General features: G+C 39.5%; 1 pseudogene across 1 annotated transcript; it reads right to left on the bottom strand.

Moving 5' to 3' along the window:
- Positions 1–921: 921 nt before the first annotated feature.
- On the bottom strand, positions 922–1,923 carry LOC308263448 (disintegrin and metalloproteinase domain-containing protein 17-like; annotated as a pseudogene). Its single transcript has one exon. The product of its transcript is annotated as a disintegrin and metalloproteinase domain-containing protein 17-like (transcript).
- Positions 1,924–16,725: the final 14,802 nt, after the last annotated feature.

Genomic DNA, 16,725 nt, shown 5'->3' with positions numbered 1-16,725 from the left:
AGATAACCAAGTACCTATAAATTAACTATTAATTGTAAACCTCACTCTAAGCTAGACTTGTTTTTGACAAAACAAATTCTCATTTATTAATTATTTTTTGTCTTTTCCAAATACTGTTTATAGTTTTATTAACCATAAAGAAACGTTTAGCATAAAAATTACAGGTACATAGTAAAATATAAAGGGAAAGTTAGAGTGTGAACACTTTTTATATGTATATATACACCTCTGAGCTACACCCTCCGTCCTTTTACATTTTTCATGCTTTTAATGGTCTAATATAGTCTAGCATCATCATGTAAATCATGCTGACAATAACAGTACATGCACATGCTCTTGGTGTCTGCTCAAAGCTAGACTTTTTAATTCTAGAAAGTACTAGCCTTAGAATCTCAAGGGGCCATTTTGGCCCAAATTGTTTTTTCTAAGTTTAGACGTAGAATTCTCTCCCCTGCAAAAGCTCTGGATAATACCTAGAAACACCTACATTCTGAAGCCACTGTGTAAGTAGGCTTATCTTCTTTGCCTTTGTTTGAAGGCAAAAAAAAATAAGTCTGAGTTTCAGTTTTCCTCACAAATGCCTGATAAATGCCTCATCAGAGTTAGGAGATCATTACAGTGTATAAGAAAGAAAAACCGATCACCTCCCCAGTTACTGCTATTATCAATATAAAAGGCTAAATTTACAAAACTGCAAATATTCGTCATCTAACCCAGCTGCATTTTCTGCATTTTTCACATGTCAAAGGATATTTTAAAGATTAAAAAAAAAGCTAAGATTTGAAAATAAGCCAAGTTTACCTTACCTCTTCAAAAGGAAAATAATCCCAACTACACAGAATCACTTGTGTGCAGGAAACTCAGACACACGACCAGTATGTGCTATCATGTCACTTCCTGTTCCTTCCTTCCAAAAAGATTTTAGGTCAGATCTATAAAAATGTTTTGCACATGTAAGTCAAAAGAGCTTAGGACGTGCGCCCTACACCAGCACTCTGTTTCCTTGCTGTCCACGTGGTTCTGACGCTCCAGATTAAAGGAGGTAGCTTTTCTGCTTCTGATGACTGGGTGGTCTGTGAGATCCTCCAAAACCTTGGCAGCTGTGCTGCTATTGGGGAAAGGGTCCTTCTCAAAGCCATTCTCATCCATGTGAGAGTCTGTGCTGGAGTCTTCCTGGATGGTGTCCATATGTGGGTGATACAGCGTTGGAGCCACAGACACTAGCCGGTCCAGGGGCTGCCAGTGGCTTGGAGTCTGGGGAGCAGGAAAGGACCTGATGATACAAACCAGAACCACATCCATGCTCTTCAGCATTTCAACATTACTGGGGTGAAACATAAAATGAGATTCATAGTGCTTATCCAATTTCTTATCCACACAATGGACAAGAATACTGAAAGGAATCTAAAATATCCAGGAGAAAACCAGGACAGACCCTAAAAATTTCCCAGAAGTATTGATGCTCAGTCGGTCAGTGGAATCTCAAAATCACTCAATTACATCCTGTGCTCGTTTCTCACATTTACCAGTCATGTCACAAAATCTTACTGTACTGGGCTTCCCTTTCCTCAAAAATAAGTTCTTCTGTTCAGAGTCAACGTAGGACATACACCAGCCAAAAGGGTCCCGACAGCACATCTTGCATGAGTTGTCAGTTTCACTGCACACACAAGACTCCAGCTGCGGCTTCCTCTCACAGAACGGGATGCACTTCCCATCCTGACCCTTCCCAAGATCCAAGCAAACCGTGTTCTCTTTGTCATTTCCTGGCAGAAGACACTCACTGCTGTTCCCTGTGCAGTAAGAATCGCCTCTGAAGGTGATGCTAATAGCCTCCTGGCACCTCTTCTGGGAGGTCTCGAACCCATAGTTCTTACAAGAAGGACTGTTCCTGTCACTGCACCGCACACCTTGCTTCAACATGCAGTGGCTGTCATAGATCTCTTATGCTGCTCTCTTCTTATGTTTTAGTTATGTTTCCCTGAAATTTTTTAATTAAGTCTTTCTACCTGAGCTCTGAATTCAGTTTTTCCCATGTCCTTAGGGACATTGCTAAACTATCACTTCTTGGCTATATCGCTAGCTCTCCCTCTCCTTTTAGCTCCTTTTTATTTGTGTTTGTGTTCTGAGAGTCAAATCCAAGGCCTCACTCTCTTCAGCTCCTTTCCTCCAACATACAAATATTCTTGTCACATTTACTTTTATTTCAATGCCTTATCTTTGAAACTACTTTTTATAGCTACTGCCTTCCATCTTTTCCTTTGATGCCAAACTACTTCCCACTTGCAAAAATTGTCTATGCTCTTACATCTCCAATTTCAAAATACCTATGTACACTTCAAACCGAGGTTGTCAGCCAGTTTGTGACCCTATCTCTCTCCTGGTGAAGACCCTCAAAGACCTTCTTATTGTTAGAGTCAAGAAAATTGCTAAACTTTTATGTTACTTAGCTTCCTGCTGCATTTAACTGTAAAAATGTCTCCCTGTGTCACAGAACTCCCTCCTAGTTGGCTTTCAAGACATGACTCCATCGTGATGTTCCTCCTGACTTTCTCTTTCCTCCACTTCTTCATCTTCCTTCTGTCATCTCTTGAAGTAAAGGGATTCTGAGGTTTTTGAACAGGCCTCTCTTCTCACAATAATATTTTTTCTAACTGATATTATAAAATGTTATGGCATTAACTAACGTTAATGTTTTGGTGAACTCCAAAATCTATGCCTGCAAACAACATCCACATGAACATATAATATAATGTTAATGAATGCTATTAAAGATTTATAGGCAAAGTCCTATGGGGAAGCAAAAATAATGCTTAACTCTGTTAAGGGAATCAACTCCAAGAAAAAAGTACAATCCACTGCAACAAGGAATTCAAGAGGAGGAGTGGACTTTGAGAAAGGAAGAAAGAAGGCTTTCTGTTTTAATCAGTTGAGAATGAGTGGCCTGTGGGCCAGCCAGATGACTGTGTCATGCAGTCAGGACCTGCAGTCCCTGGGAATCAGGTAGGCTACAGACTTCCTCCATTGCACCAGGATGATCACGGCTTAGTATTAGTTTCCTGTGGCTGCTATAACAAAATAACACAAACTGAGTAGCTTTAAATAACAGAAAGGTATTTTTTCATGGTTATGGAGGAACTCAAAACCCTGACAGGCTATCAGCACTCCTTCACCTGTGACCTCACCACTCCAATCTCTTCCTCCATAATTACATCATCTCCACCTTCCTGTGTTTTTCCTCTAGGAGAACATTTTTCATTGAATTCCAAATTCACCCAGGTCATCCAGAATGATCATCTCAAAATGCTCAACTTCTTTATATTTACAAAGACCCTCTTCCAAAATGAGGTAACATTCACAGGGTTCTGGGGCTCAAGGTGTATGAATCTTTTGCGGGGGGCCAACATTCAACTCAGTACAGCGATTCCTGCTTTTACGGTTGATTGCCTCCTTTGGCTAATTCTCAGTATTGCAGCTCAAGGGTCTCTTAAAACTTAAATCAGGTCAAGTCATTTCTCTGTTTAAAAACTCACACTCTGGCCAGGTGTGGTGGCGCACGCTTGTAATCCCCACACTTGGGAGGCAGAGACAGGAGGATTGCGCAGGTTCAAAGCCAGCCGCGCTGGCTTAAGAAACCCTGTTTCCAAAAAATATATAAAATAGGTCTGGGAGTGTAGCCCGAAGGTAGCAGGGTTCCATCCCCAGTACTACCAAAAAAAAAAAACTCACCCTCTGAATGACAGCCAAATGGCCTGTGAAGCTCATGTGTATTGGCTCCACTCACCTACCTGGCCCTTCTTCTCCCCCATGTCCATTTCTCTCCAGCCACATCAGCCTCTTTTTTCTTCTTATTGCAATGATGCCCCATCTAACGTGCTGTTTAATATCATACTGGTTAATTTTCCAACAACTTGACTAAACCATGGGATGTCCAGACAGTTCATTAAATATTCTGGGTGTGTCTGTGAGGGTAATTTTGGATGAGATCAACACTACTAAATCAGTAGACTGAGTAAAGATTTCTTTCCTAGTATAGGTGTGTCTCATCCAACCAGCTGAAGGTCTGCAAAGAATAAAAGATAGATTTGCCTTATGACCTTAAAAGTAGAACATTTTTTTTCCCTATCTTTGGACTCAAACTAAAACACTGGCTCTTCCTAGGTCACAAACCAGAACTACATCTTTGTTCCCCTGATTCTTAGGCCTTTAGATTCAGATTAAACTAAGTCATGGCCTCTCCTGGGTCTGTAGCCCACCATCCTACTCTAAAGCTCTTGGAACTGCTCAGCCTCCATAATCCACTTCCTTATGATAAACTGTATTTGGTGTGTGATGTGTGGTGGGATATACATGTATACCCCAGTGGCTCTGTTTCTCAATCTGAATACAAGTATCTCTTATGTATAATTTGCTTACTCTCTGTTCCCCACAAGGATGTAAACTTCATGAGAATAGAGATTTTGTCTTATTTAGTGTATCTCCACTACCTAAAAATATGTCTTGCATATTGTATAAGTTCATGGACATATACTCTACAAAGCACCATATATTTGTCAGTTTAAATAAGACAATACAAAAGCTATTTTTATATTTTCCAATGGATTATGGTTCACCTCAGTTGTCAATGGTCTTTGACAAGAAAAAAAGTCAAGTTTAAAAAAATTTTTAAGTACAGAAAGAGGCAAAGGTTTTGAATCATAATGATATAAAGAAATTACATATCCATCGTAAATAGGAATGGACAGAAAAGCATATTTCTGAGAAAAATAAGTAGAAAATAAAGTGTAATTGATAATGATATTTATTATGTCTTCAAGACCTAGAGATTTTTTAGAAATTTAATTAGAAATGTTTATAAATGTGTGTATAATATTATATTTTGAACCTCTTTCTTTCTAAAAGATTTCTGATTCATAGGCTATATGAATTTTATTAGAGGAGAAATGGCCACTGAATTGTGTCGCTTAAGAATTTAGAATTTCTGGCTGGGCGTGGTGGCGCACGCTTGTAATCCCCGCGCTTGGGAGGCGGAGACAGGAGGATAGCCAGGTTCGAAGTCAGCCACGCGTGCTGGTTTAGGAGACCCTGTTTCTAAATAAAAATATAAAATATATCTGGGAGTGTAGCCCGGAGGTAGAAGGGCTTCCAGGAACCCCAGTAGCACCAAAAAAAAAAAAGAATTTAGAATTTCTGCTTTCAGTTGAAGATGGTTGGCTAAGCATTACATACTCCACGTTCCTTCACAAGTCCCTCTGAAATGTCAGAATACAAAGCAGCATGAATCCACAAGCATAGACATGTTTGGACAGACATAATGAATTTCTTGCAAATATAAATGGAACAAACGAGATGGAGACTGAAACTTGAGAATTGAATATTCTCAAAACAATATGGAAGCACACGGAGGTTTCACTTCAAAAGTCAGTTTTTTAAAAAAAAATCTTGGAAAATCCAAAAAAGCACAGGCAATAAAATGTGTGCTTTTTTTTAGATCATGAGATGGTTGGGGATAAAGTTAAAACACCAGAGGGCTTTCTGTTTAAGATGCACCTGAGTGCTGGGCGTGGTGGCGCACGCTTGTGATCCCAGCTTTTGGGAGGCTGAGACAGGAGAATCGTGGTTCATGGGCAGCCTCAGCTACCTAGTGAGTCCCTTTGCAACTCAGTGAGACCCTGTTTCAAAAATAAAGAATAAAAAATAGGCCTTGGAGTGTAGCTCAGAGGTAGAATGCCCCTGGGCTCCATCTCCAGTACCAAAAGAAAAAAAACAATGCAGCTGAGTATGGGTTAATCTCCCCTCCCTGCGAGGCACAGCAAACCCATGACTGAGGGAACAGGAGGTGCCTAGAAACAGAGTTCTAGAAGACACAAAGCACAAGGAGGAATAGATATTTATGCAGAAAGAGAACGAAGATGCAGCTGTAATACACACAGGAAGGCTGTGACAGTGGAAAGAGACTCCCTGGTCACATGCATGTTTGAGAAATACTAGGCTTGGTACGACATTGCAGACGTGAGGTGCGGGGCTCAGCATCTGGAGGCTGCTGAGAAATGCTGCCTTCTCCTGTCAGACAGGTGTTTCTCCCTCAGGAAAAGATGAAGTCAGCTAATGAGACCTCTCACCTTACAGACTCCTTCTTCAAGTTCCAGAAATAATGTTTTCCCAATGATCGGCATACTCCTTTGCCCAGTCAAGTTTGACAAATAAATGTAACTATCAAGTGGAACATGTCAACTGACTCCAGTTTTTCTAAATATGAAGTTAGTGAGCATTAGTAATGTGGCATGGTAAAAGAAACCAATAGAAGATATATACATATAAATATACATGATGTACATACATATACATGTAGATATGTATATAAACACTCATCAGGTAAGAGACGTGATTATTTTAAGATATAAGAGCCATGTGTTACACAGCACTGTTACTCTCATGACTGATGAATACAAGTGTATTACATATTGTTTAAATCTGATTTTGCGTTTTGGAGAGTGTATATAGATTTATAGTATTAGCATTATATTATTATAATACTACAGACTTAAGTATTATAAAGTTATTTAATGTGATAATAACATGATTATATTATTGAAACATTTTGAAGTTCTGTCACATATTTGTTTCATGTGTGTGTGTGTGTGTGTGTGTGTGTGTGTGTGTGTGTGTGCACATACATGCATATAGATGCAGGAGGGCTGAGGATTGAATCCAGAAGCACTTGCCTCGAAGTTACACCCCCAGACCTATTTTTTTAAAGATGGTCTCATGAAGTTACAGAGGGCCTTACTACTGAGGCTGACCACAAACCTGTGACACTCCTGTCTCAGTTTTCTAAGTCCTAGTATTACAGTACTTATACATGCACCACACCTGGCTCAGTATTTTTTCATTTAATAGTTATTTATGGAGGATAAATTTTCTCGGTGCTGGGAATACATTTTCAAATGAGTCCATGTTCTTATATACCTTACATTATAGTGAGCATTCTCTTTCTCAAAAAGAAAAAAAAAAATCCTGAGCAAAGGGAGAAGTGTCCCAGCCATAGCACAGAAGGATAGGCTTTCATAGAAGGGATTATTTGTCAGGGGAAAAAAAGAGAAAAAAACAGGATGAGTTGTCCTTTTCTCTTAATTGGAATCTGAGAGATATTTGACCAGACCTGACATTATTCACTTGTACACTGGTATATAAATGCCTTTTTTGAGGCTGGCCTCAGCTACTTAGTAAGGTCCTTTGCAACTCAATGAGAACCTGTTTCAAAATAAAGAATAAAGCCAGGCATGGTGGCGCATGCTTGTAATCCCAGCATTTGGGAGGCTGAGACTGGAGGATTGTGGTTCGCAGACAGCCTCAGCTATTTAGTGAGGCCCTCCGCAATTTAGTGAGACCCTGTTTCAAAATAAAGAATAAAAAATAGAGCAAGGAGTGTATCTCAGAGGTTGTATGCCCCTGGGTTCCATCCCAAGACCCGCAAAAAATAAATAAATAAATAAATAAATAAATAAATAAATAAATAAATAAATAAAGAATAAAAAAAATAAGGCTAGGGGTGTAGCTCAGAAGTAGAATGCCCCTGGGTTCCATCCCAAGACCCGCAAAAAATAAATAAATAAATAAATAAATAAATAAATAAATAAATAAATAATAAAAAAATAAGGCTAGGGGTGTAGCTCGGAAGTAGAATGCCCCTGGGTTCCATTCTCAGTACCAAAAAAAAAAAAGTAAGAGCCACTTACATACTCAGGTTCACACACACACACACACACACACACACACACACACACACACACACACACTAGTAGAGGTCCTGCTCTAAAACTATCATCACAATGTAACATCACCAGGACACACAGGAAGCAGCTCTCAAGAGCCAGCACCTCCCTAGCTGGCCTCTCTGCTGAGGGACCTCACTTTGGGCTTTTTTGTGACATTGCTTTCTAATGACATTCTGCCAGTGCGACGTTGATGTATAGTCTTGAGAACTCCATGACAACCTTCTTTTCCAAAATAATCTCTGACCTCCAGGTGAGCACAAACACACCCACCAGGCTCTCTTAACACCACCTTGGAAACCTGTGTTTGAATTGGAAAGTGAGAAAGAATCTCTGAGGTTTAAACCCAAATCCTTTAAATTAGCAGTGAGAGATGAAGGTGCTAGCTTGCCACTACCCAGTAGATAGTACTCAGAAAAACTAAACATCTTAGGTACCAAACTTTCAGGGAAAGGTCACTTTGTGAAAAACTAGGTAATCCCAGTAGATAGTTTACATCCCTGAGCATTGAGGGTTTATGTGGGAATTTCAGGCCTGATTCCCACTGAAAATATGCTAACTTTTGAGACAGAGAACTAGTGCAGGGAAAAGGAACAGCAGTGGCCTGAAATTAGGACTGACCATCTGGCATGATGGGTGCCCACCTTGTTCACTCTGAGGAAGAAGACGTGAGTAGCAAAGCAGGACTCTCATCTTTATGGAGTTATATACCTCTGATCTCTCTCATTGCCCATTCTTAACCTCCTTTGGATCATCATGTCCCCACAAGGAAGCCAAATTGTAAAAATACACCAAAATGCTTATGCTGTCTTTTGAAAGGAGTCATGTATACTTCTTACCTGGTTCAACCACTAGGAGCAGTTCCATTTTATAGAGAACAGGGAAGTGTGCTCTCCTAAAGGATCAGGGTTAGCAAAAGCATCAGTCCTATCATAGTTTTGTTTGCCTACTTCCACAGAAACTTCCCACTTACTAGTTAGAGAAGTTAAAATCAAAAGGAACAAAATGACCATCAAAATGTAAATGTTTAAGATGGAGGCAGTATCATTAATTTTCAGGAATAATAATAGGCCATTATGGCTGAAGTATAGTAAGAATTGGAAATTCATAGCAGATGAGGACCAAAGGGTAAGGAGGACCCAGATGCTACAGGACTTTGCAAACTAGGTTAGAAACTTGCAACTTGTTCTGAGTACAGTGGTTGAGTGTTGAACAAAAATAGGACATCTGAGTTAGATTTTTAAATTTTTCTTGGCGATATCAATAGTAATTAGTAATTAATTACAAATTGTTATTGAAAGTTGTTTCAAAGTAAGAATACTTTGAAGCAAACATGTGTCTTGTGACCTTAAAATATTTTATTTCTTTTCTTAGGTTTTATTTGTTTTTTAAAGTCTCTACTGGTGTGTTGTATTGTGCAGGATAATGAGATTCACAGTGATACATTCATACAGGCAAATAACATTATTTGGTCTGTTTCCTTTCCCATGCCATGAGTTAGATTTTTTAAAGACCACCTGGCTACATCTGCATTACAGGGGGTAGGGAAGGCATCCGACCAAGCAAAAGGGAACTGTGGCTTGAACTATGGCAACAACAATAGAGATGAACAGAAATAGGTGAGGCCAAGCTGTGGTTTAGAGGTAAAATCTATAGAATTCTTAAGAAGTTGAATATGTGGGGTGAGAAAAAGCAAGAAATCATAGATGTTTATGTAAAAAGTAGACGGTGGTAACAAGTACTAAGATGGTCAAGATCAGAGAAGGATAAATTTAAACCACATAAAGCAAGAGCTCTGCCTACTTGGAAATAAGTGTCTGTTATTCTTCAAGGAAGGCTTCATGATTCAAAGTAATTTAATTCACCAATAATCTATGTAAAAATATACTAAACTTTTTACTCTAGGCCAAAACTTAATTTATTAGCATTAAGGGACCTTCAATGTCTTGTATCAAAACTGTATCCCTATGGGGAGTAATATTGGAATACCAGCTATTGTTCTGATGGCCCCCTGTCTCCTAGAAAAGTTATCTTAATTCATAATTTATTGACTATCTTATGCCTAACACTAGGTACTATGTTATATATTAGTAATAATGACAATTTAGTAATTAATATATTAATCCAATTCTAGAAGATGCTACTTTTATATACTTTTATTGGTGCATTGTAGTCTCACATAGTCATGTAGTTCAGAATGATAGGGATACATGTACACAGAACTTGGTGCGCTTCTCCCCAGCTCCCTCTACTCTCTCTCCTCTTCCTCACATATGACATCGAGATTAGCAATGATAATTTCACATATGTACACACCACTGATGGAAGTATTACGATTCTACATATTTTTTCAAGCAAGACCAAACACTGATAACACAGCTAAGTAAAAAAAATCAAATAAATATTAAAAGCAAAAGTTAATAGTAGAGAAACATGACCACCAGTATCACAAGAGTTAAGGAAAAAATGTTTTACTGGAAGTTTGCAGAAAACAGGAAGGACTGTTTGGAAGAATAAATATATAGGACTCCAACAAAAAGCCATGTTTAAAAACAGGATATAAATCAGCTGGATCAAAGCTCTATTTTCTAGTAATATAAGATATTGATCCCTACTGCAGAAGGAAGAATTTTAACTACACAGTAGATTGAGTCTTGAGTGAAACTGTGAGACAATGAGGTTTCCTTCTAATGTTTAGTCCATTTACTGAAACCATTCAGTTATCTCAAAGATGATTGAGACTGGAATGTATTTAGATGTTGTTGTTGTCATTGTTAAATATACTACTACTAAGTTAGCTCTGGGGTACATTCATATCATTTTCATAACGCACTTGTCTAAATCAGTGATAACCTTGTAGCTCGCTAGCTCCAATGTCCACAGTTTAGCATCACTAATAATGCTACTCCCTTGTGTCTATTTTTTTCCACGTGCTAAACGCACTAGGGTCATTCTTGGATTATACACAGAAGAATGAATAAGAATGAATGTAACGATGCTGTTCTTAAGTCTAGCCAGCTGGACGTGGTGGCACATGCTTGTAATCCTCGTGCTTGGGAGGCAGAGACAGGAGGATCGCGCAGGTTCGAAGCCAGCCGCGCTGGCTAAGAGACCCTGCTTCCAAATAAAAATATAAAATAGGTCTGGGAGTGTAGCCCAGAAATAGAAGGGTTTCCAGGAACCCCAGTACCACCAAAAAAAAAGGAAAAAAAAAAAAGACTAGCCAGGAGATGCTGAAGAGGGCTCAGAGGAGGTATTGGGATACTTAAATAATTAAGAAATAGAGATCTATGAAGAGAAAGCCAAAATTATTTTTTCATTACATAGGAGAATGAAAAAATAAAACCAAATACCAGCATCATAGTCAGTGAATGCTGAGGACTGAATTTTGTCCTTTCAAAATGTAGTTATTAGACTCCTAAATCATTGTGTGATTATATTCAGAAACAAGGCTTTTAGGAGGTAAATAAATTTAAATAAGGTCATAAGTGTGTTGCCACAATCTGGTAGAATTAGAGGCTTTAGATGAAAAGGAAAAGAGAAATCTCTCTCTACATGTACATACTGAAAAAAGCCACATAAGGACCTAGCAATAGGGTGGCCATCGGAAGGCCAGGAAGAGAGGCATCTAATTAGCCTTAGACCTTATCTTAGATTTCCTAATGTCTCATTTTAGCCCACTTGGTCCATGGTACTGTTTCAGTCAGCAATCTCACTGCTGTAACCCAAAATAACTGGCCCCCACAACTTAGAGGAAGATGTATTTGGTCACTGTTCTGGAGATTTCAGGGGTTCAGTCCATGTCAGGCCAGGTCACATATGGCATGGTGGTAGGAAACAGAGACAGAAAGACCTTGAGCCTGAGCTCACATAGAACTCTGCTGGCACATCACAAAAGGCCAGAAACAAGAGACAGCAAGAGAGGTGATTCAAGGCCACAAGACAGTCCCCAAGGCCACACCCTCAGTGACCCACCTCCTGCAGACACACCCAACCTGCTTAGGTTACCACCCAACGAGTCCATTACAACAGATTTACCCACTGATGAGATTATAACCCTCCTGATTTAATTATATCAACTCTGAACATCAATACAGGAGCTCTTTCCAAGCACATTCCGTATTTAAACCATAACAGGTACTTTGTCATGTTAACCTTGGCAAAGGAATACAGATTTGGTAGCCAAGAAGTGAGGTTACTAGTATAACAGATACCTAATACATGAAAGTGGCTTGGAACCAGGTCATGCATGGAAGCTGTCACAGTTTTTTAGGTACATGCTACAAATATGAACATTAAAGATGATTCTAAAGAAATATCAGATGGAAACAAGAAAAGCAAGAGAGAGAGAGCTTCCATCTTATTTGTGAAAACATAAATAATCATGAAGAGAATGTTGGTAGAAATTTGGATGTTAAAAGCTATTCTGGTACAGTCTCAGAACTAAGAAACACATTAGAAACTGAAGGAAAGGCTGTCCATGCCATAAAGGGACAAAGAACTTGGCTGAATCGCGCTTGTGTTCTAGTGTTTTGCAAAAAGTAGAACTTGAAAGTGACAAATTATATATTCAGCTGATAATTTTTTTACTCTAAGAAAAGTGTTAGAATGGCGTACTTATAGTAAAATGCGGAGAGAATGCAATGAAATAAAGAAGGAATTGCTAAGAAAAAAGAGAACTGGAAGATTTGGGGTGGGGGTTTAGCCTGTTTGTATTGAAAAGAAAGAAAGCAAAATCAGAAAACATGTTCTAAAGGGCACACCAAGGATGTGACTAGACTGTCAGTCAATGAGGAACTCATGGTATTATGTGAGCAAAATTCAGTTTGAATGGAAAGGGACAGAGGAAGATAAAATAAAGGAAGACTATCAGACTCTTGGATTTGACAGGGCAACAGTGGTACTTGACTAAAATACATGCTATTCTTTAAAAAGAGGGAAAAATAATCTAGGAGGCTATTCAAAGATTACCAAAGCCAGTGCCTTGGTTTCTAAAGGCCAGATAGTCTGCAACCAAAGCACTGGAATTACATTGACCCCTCAGGAGAGAATATTATTCATGAGCCTCACAGCCTAGTAGAATGTACCTTTACTAGGATTTGAACTTGCATAGGACCTGTCTGCTCTTCCTTCTTTCCTATTTTTCCCTTTTGGAATAAAATTATTTTTTCCTATTCTTGTCCCACCATTAAATCTCAAAAGTACATAACTCGTCTGGTTTCACAGACTAGAAGTTGCAGAGAAATTTAGCCTCAGGATGAATCCTAGCTGGAGTCTCACCCATCTCTGATTTAGATGACATTTAGATGAGAGTTCACACTTTCAAAGTGATGCAGGAATGATTTAAGATTTTGGAGGCAGTTGAGCTGGGATATAGATATTTTTCACAAAACAAAAACAAGAATTTGGAGTGAGGGCAAGGGACAAAATGCTATGAACTATATAGACTGTGTCCCCCCCCCCCAATTCCTATGCTCGAGCCCCAATCCCAGTGTAATTATATTTAGAGAAGAACTGTGTGTGTGTGTGTGTGTGTGTGTGTGTGTGTGTGTGTGTGTGTGTGTGTGGTACTGGGGGATTGAAGCCAGGGACATTCTACCTCTGATATACATCACCAGCCCCATTTCTTTTTAATTTTTAATTTTGAATAAAGTTCTCACTAAGTTGCAGAAGGCCTCACTAAGTAGCTGAAGCTGGCCACAAACCTGAGATCCTCCCATCTCAGTCTCCCAAGTATAGGGATTACAAGTCTGCACCACCAAGCCGGGCTGGAGTAGAACTTTTAGGAAGTAGTTAAAGGTCATATGGTAGGATGACAATTCAAAAGGATTAGTGGCATTAAAAGAATAGAGAGTGAGCAGGGTGTGGTGGTACATCCTTGTAATCCCAGTACTTGGGAGGCTAAAGCAGGAGGATCACAGGTTCGAGGACAGACTCAGCAAATAGTAAGACTCTCATCAAAATAAGAATAAAATTAAAAAATAGTTCTAGGGGTGTAGCTCAGAGGTATAATGCCCCTGGGTTCAATCCCAGTATAAAACAAAAAAGAATAGGAAGAGAGAGCTCACTGCACATGGACACACTGAAGAAAGTCCTTAGGAGGATGAGGCAAGAGGGTGGTGGTCTATACTCCAGGAAGAGAGCCCTCACCAGGAACCCAGTCACCTTGATCTTGGACTTTACAGCCTCGACACAGAGAAGTAAACTTCTGCTGTTCGAGCCACTCTGCCTATTGGCACTTTGTTTTGGCAGCCCTGTAGTCACATAGCTTGAGCAACATCAGAGTAGCACTGAGTTTTCAGCACGGTCAGAAGCAGAACATAAGAAATGACAGTACTGGAGTCTCCAGTCATCCCAGGGAGGAAGGAAGGGGAAAAAAAAATAAGACAGTGAAGAGTGATTTACTACAAGTGACTCATCAATTCACCAACCGAAGCCGAGAACACTGGGCCAGGCCTATTGAGATAAGAGCGGGGCCGTGGCCAGACACTGAGCAAAGGGTCCGCTGTGGGCAGGCGGAGGAATTTTCTGTGTGGCAGTAACAGGCCTTGAAGCAGAATTTGTCCCTTCCGAAGCTGTCGACGAAGTGAACCGTTCTCTATCCAGTCTCCAGAGTCTAACTCTTCCACCATTATAGGAAATTTTCCAACCATCTGTGGCAATCTGGCCTCCCAAAACATGAAGAAGAAAAAAGGAAGCAAGAGATAAAACTCCTGCATTACTAAAACGTTTAAACACAAAGTTTATAAAACAAGCCATCGACTGTGTAAATGCGGACAAAAAGATTCTTAAGAGACATTTATATTAGCTATGCCGCAATTTCTGGCATAGCTAATCACTGCAGAAAATGCCAGTCTGGCCAGCTCGTAGTAACTTAGCAAGACCCTGTTTCAAAATAAAATAAATAAAAAGAGCTGGGGGTGTAGCTGAATGGTAGAACCCGTCTGGATTCAATCCCCAGTAGTCTCCCATGCCGAGACTTGATTTCATTCCATTGTTGTTGTTTTGTTGTTTGTTTGCTTTGTTTTGTTTTTGCAGAAGGGTGAATAGGAAAGGTAAGTTCGAAAGGTTAATTCTAATTTGTAGACTCCGTCTATTTAATGGAGAGAAAGCAGGAGATTTTTTTTAAAATGACCACTACTTTATTCTTTTTTTTTTTTTCCCCTGTGAAGGCATCCCAGCATTTAAGAGTGTCACATAGCACTCTAAGCCAATAACCCACTTACAAAGGAAATGTGGGTGAAACAAAACATAGTCTTCAGATTTGGGCTTCCAAGATATTATAAACAGTGAAAGGAATAAAAATTAAATTATAATGGAGAAAAAAACTTCTGATGCTTTGTTTGTGAAAAATAAAATGAGCCCTCTTTATTAAGTCTGAACATCTGATGAAGTCCACATTTTTTGCCTTGGGCATCAATTACGGTTGCATTACTGATGGGATCCAGAGGAAGCCAATTTGACCCACTCCATCCTGCGGGACAGAGAGCATCTGCAATTCAGAGAATAATTAATGATCCCCATTTTATTGTTCAACAGAGAAAACAGTAAACTGAAACCTTGTGCTGTACTTAAATAAGCTGGTCAAGGCCTGAAACGTAAGTTTCTTCACCCACCCTCTAAAACATATTATATCCACTCTGAGAAATGTGCCTCTTATATTCTTCCAAAAAGCTGTGCTGTGAAATGAGTTCAGTAATCATCAGACCTGAGTGTCAGTACTCAGTAAACCTCGAGGAGTTATTTTTATCTTCCCATCACTTATTTTTAAAGGAGAGACATTGGTACCCAATCGTTCCTTGTGATTATTGTGGTTTCTGCGGAATTTCATAAACTTGTAGCATTTGGGGCAAGACTTTTTCATTGGCATAAGGCTGTGCCAGTTGCCACAATCTATTAATTATGATCCTAAGTAATAATTCTTATCTGAAAACCACTGGTGTAAAACTGCTCAACCTCTGGTGGGCATTAAGAGTCATGAGGAGGGATAGGGATCCTAGCAAAATCAGTCCTGGAGACACGTTTGTGTTACTTTGCCAGGGCTGCTATAACAGAGTGCTGCAAACTGGATGGATTACACAGCAGAAGTGTATTGTCTCACAGTCCTGGAGGCTAGGCATCCAAGGTCAAGGTGTTGGCAGCTGTGAGGAAGGATCTGTCGCAGACCTCTCTCCCTGGCTTGCAGATGGCTGGCTTCTGTCTCTTCACATCCTTTTTCCTCTATGCACATCTATTCTCTACATATCAAGATCCTTTTATTAGGGTCCAGTGATATTGAAGCCCACCCTATTGCAATATAATATCAACTTGCATCCGCAAGACCTTATTTCCATATAAAGCCACGTTCTAAAGTGTTGGGTTTTATGATTATTTCTCTTTTTACTTTTCTCTTTTCTTTTCTTTCTTTTGTGTAGTATTGAGGATTGGAGCCAGGAGCATTCTACCTCTGAGCTACACCTCCCAATCCTATTTTATTGCTTATTTGGAAACAAAGTCTCTCACCAAGTTGGTGAGGGCCTCACTAAGTTCCTAAGACTGGCCTCCAACCCGTGATCCTCCTGTCTGGGCTTCCCAAGTAGTAGAATTACAAGTGAACACCACTGCACCTTTTGATTGCTTTGGGGACATCCAGCATAGTTGACAGAGAAATGGGTTTTTGAAGTCAAACCCACTTGTCTTTCATACTGGTTCTATTTGAAGAGCCTGCGGGTTAACTCTTTGCCATTTGATTGCTTTCTGACTTAAAATTATTTTGTCCCTCTATTCCTCCCTTGCCTCTTCCTTTGGAGATGTGATATTTGTAATAATTTATAATATGACTTAAACAGCACATGGGACATGGGTAGAGCCATCATACCCGACTAGGATTTCGACATATAAGGAGAGCAGTAGAATTCAGCCCACAACAGTATTCCTAGGATAACAAGACTTATCCCAACAGGTGGCTCTT

The sequence above is a fragment of the Muscardinus avellanarius genome (assembly GCF_963383645.1).
Source record: "Muscardinus avellanarius genome assembly, chromosome: 5".
NCBI classification, from domain to species: Eukaryota; Metazoa; Chordata; class Mammalia; order Rodentia; family Gliridae; genus Muscardinus; species Muscardinus avellanarius.
This window is presented reverse-complemented; position numbering and strand designations above follow the sequence as displayed.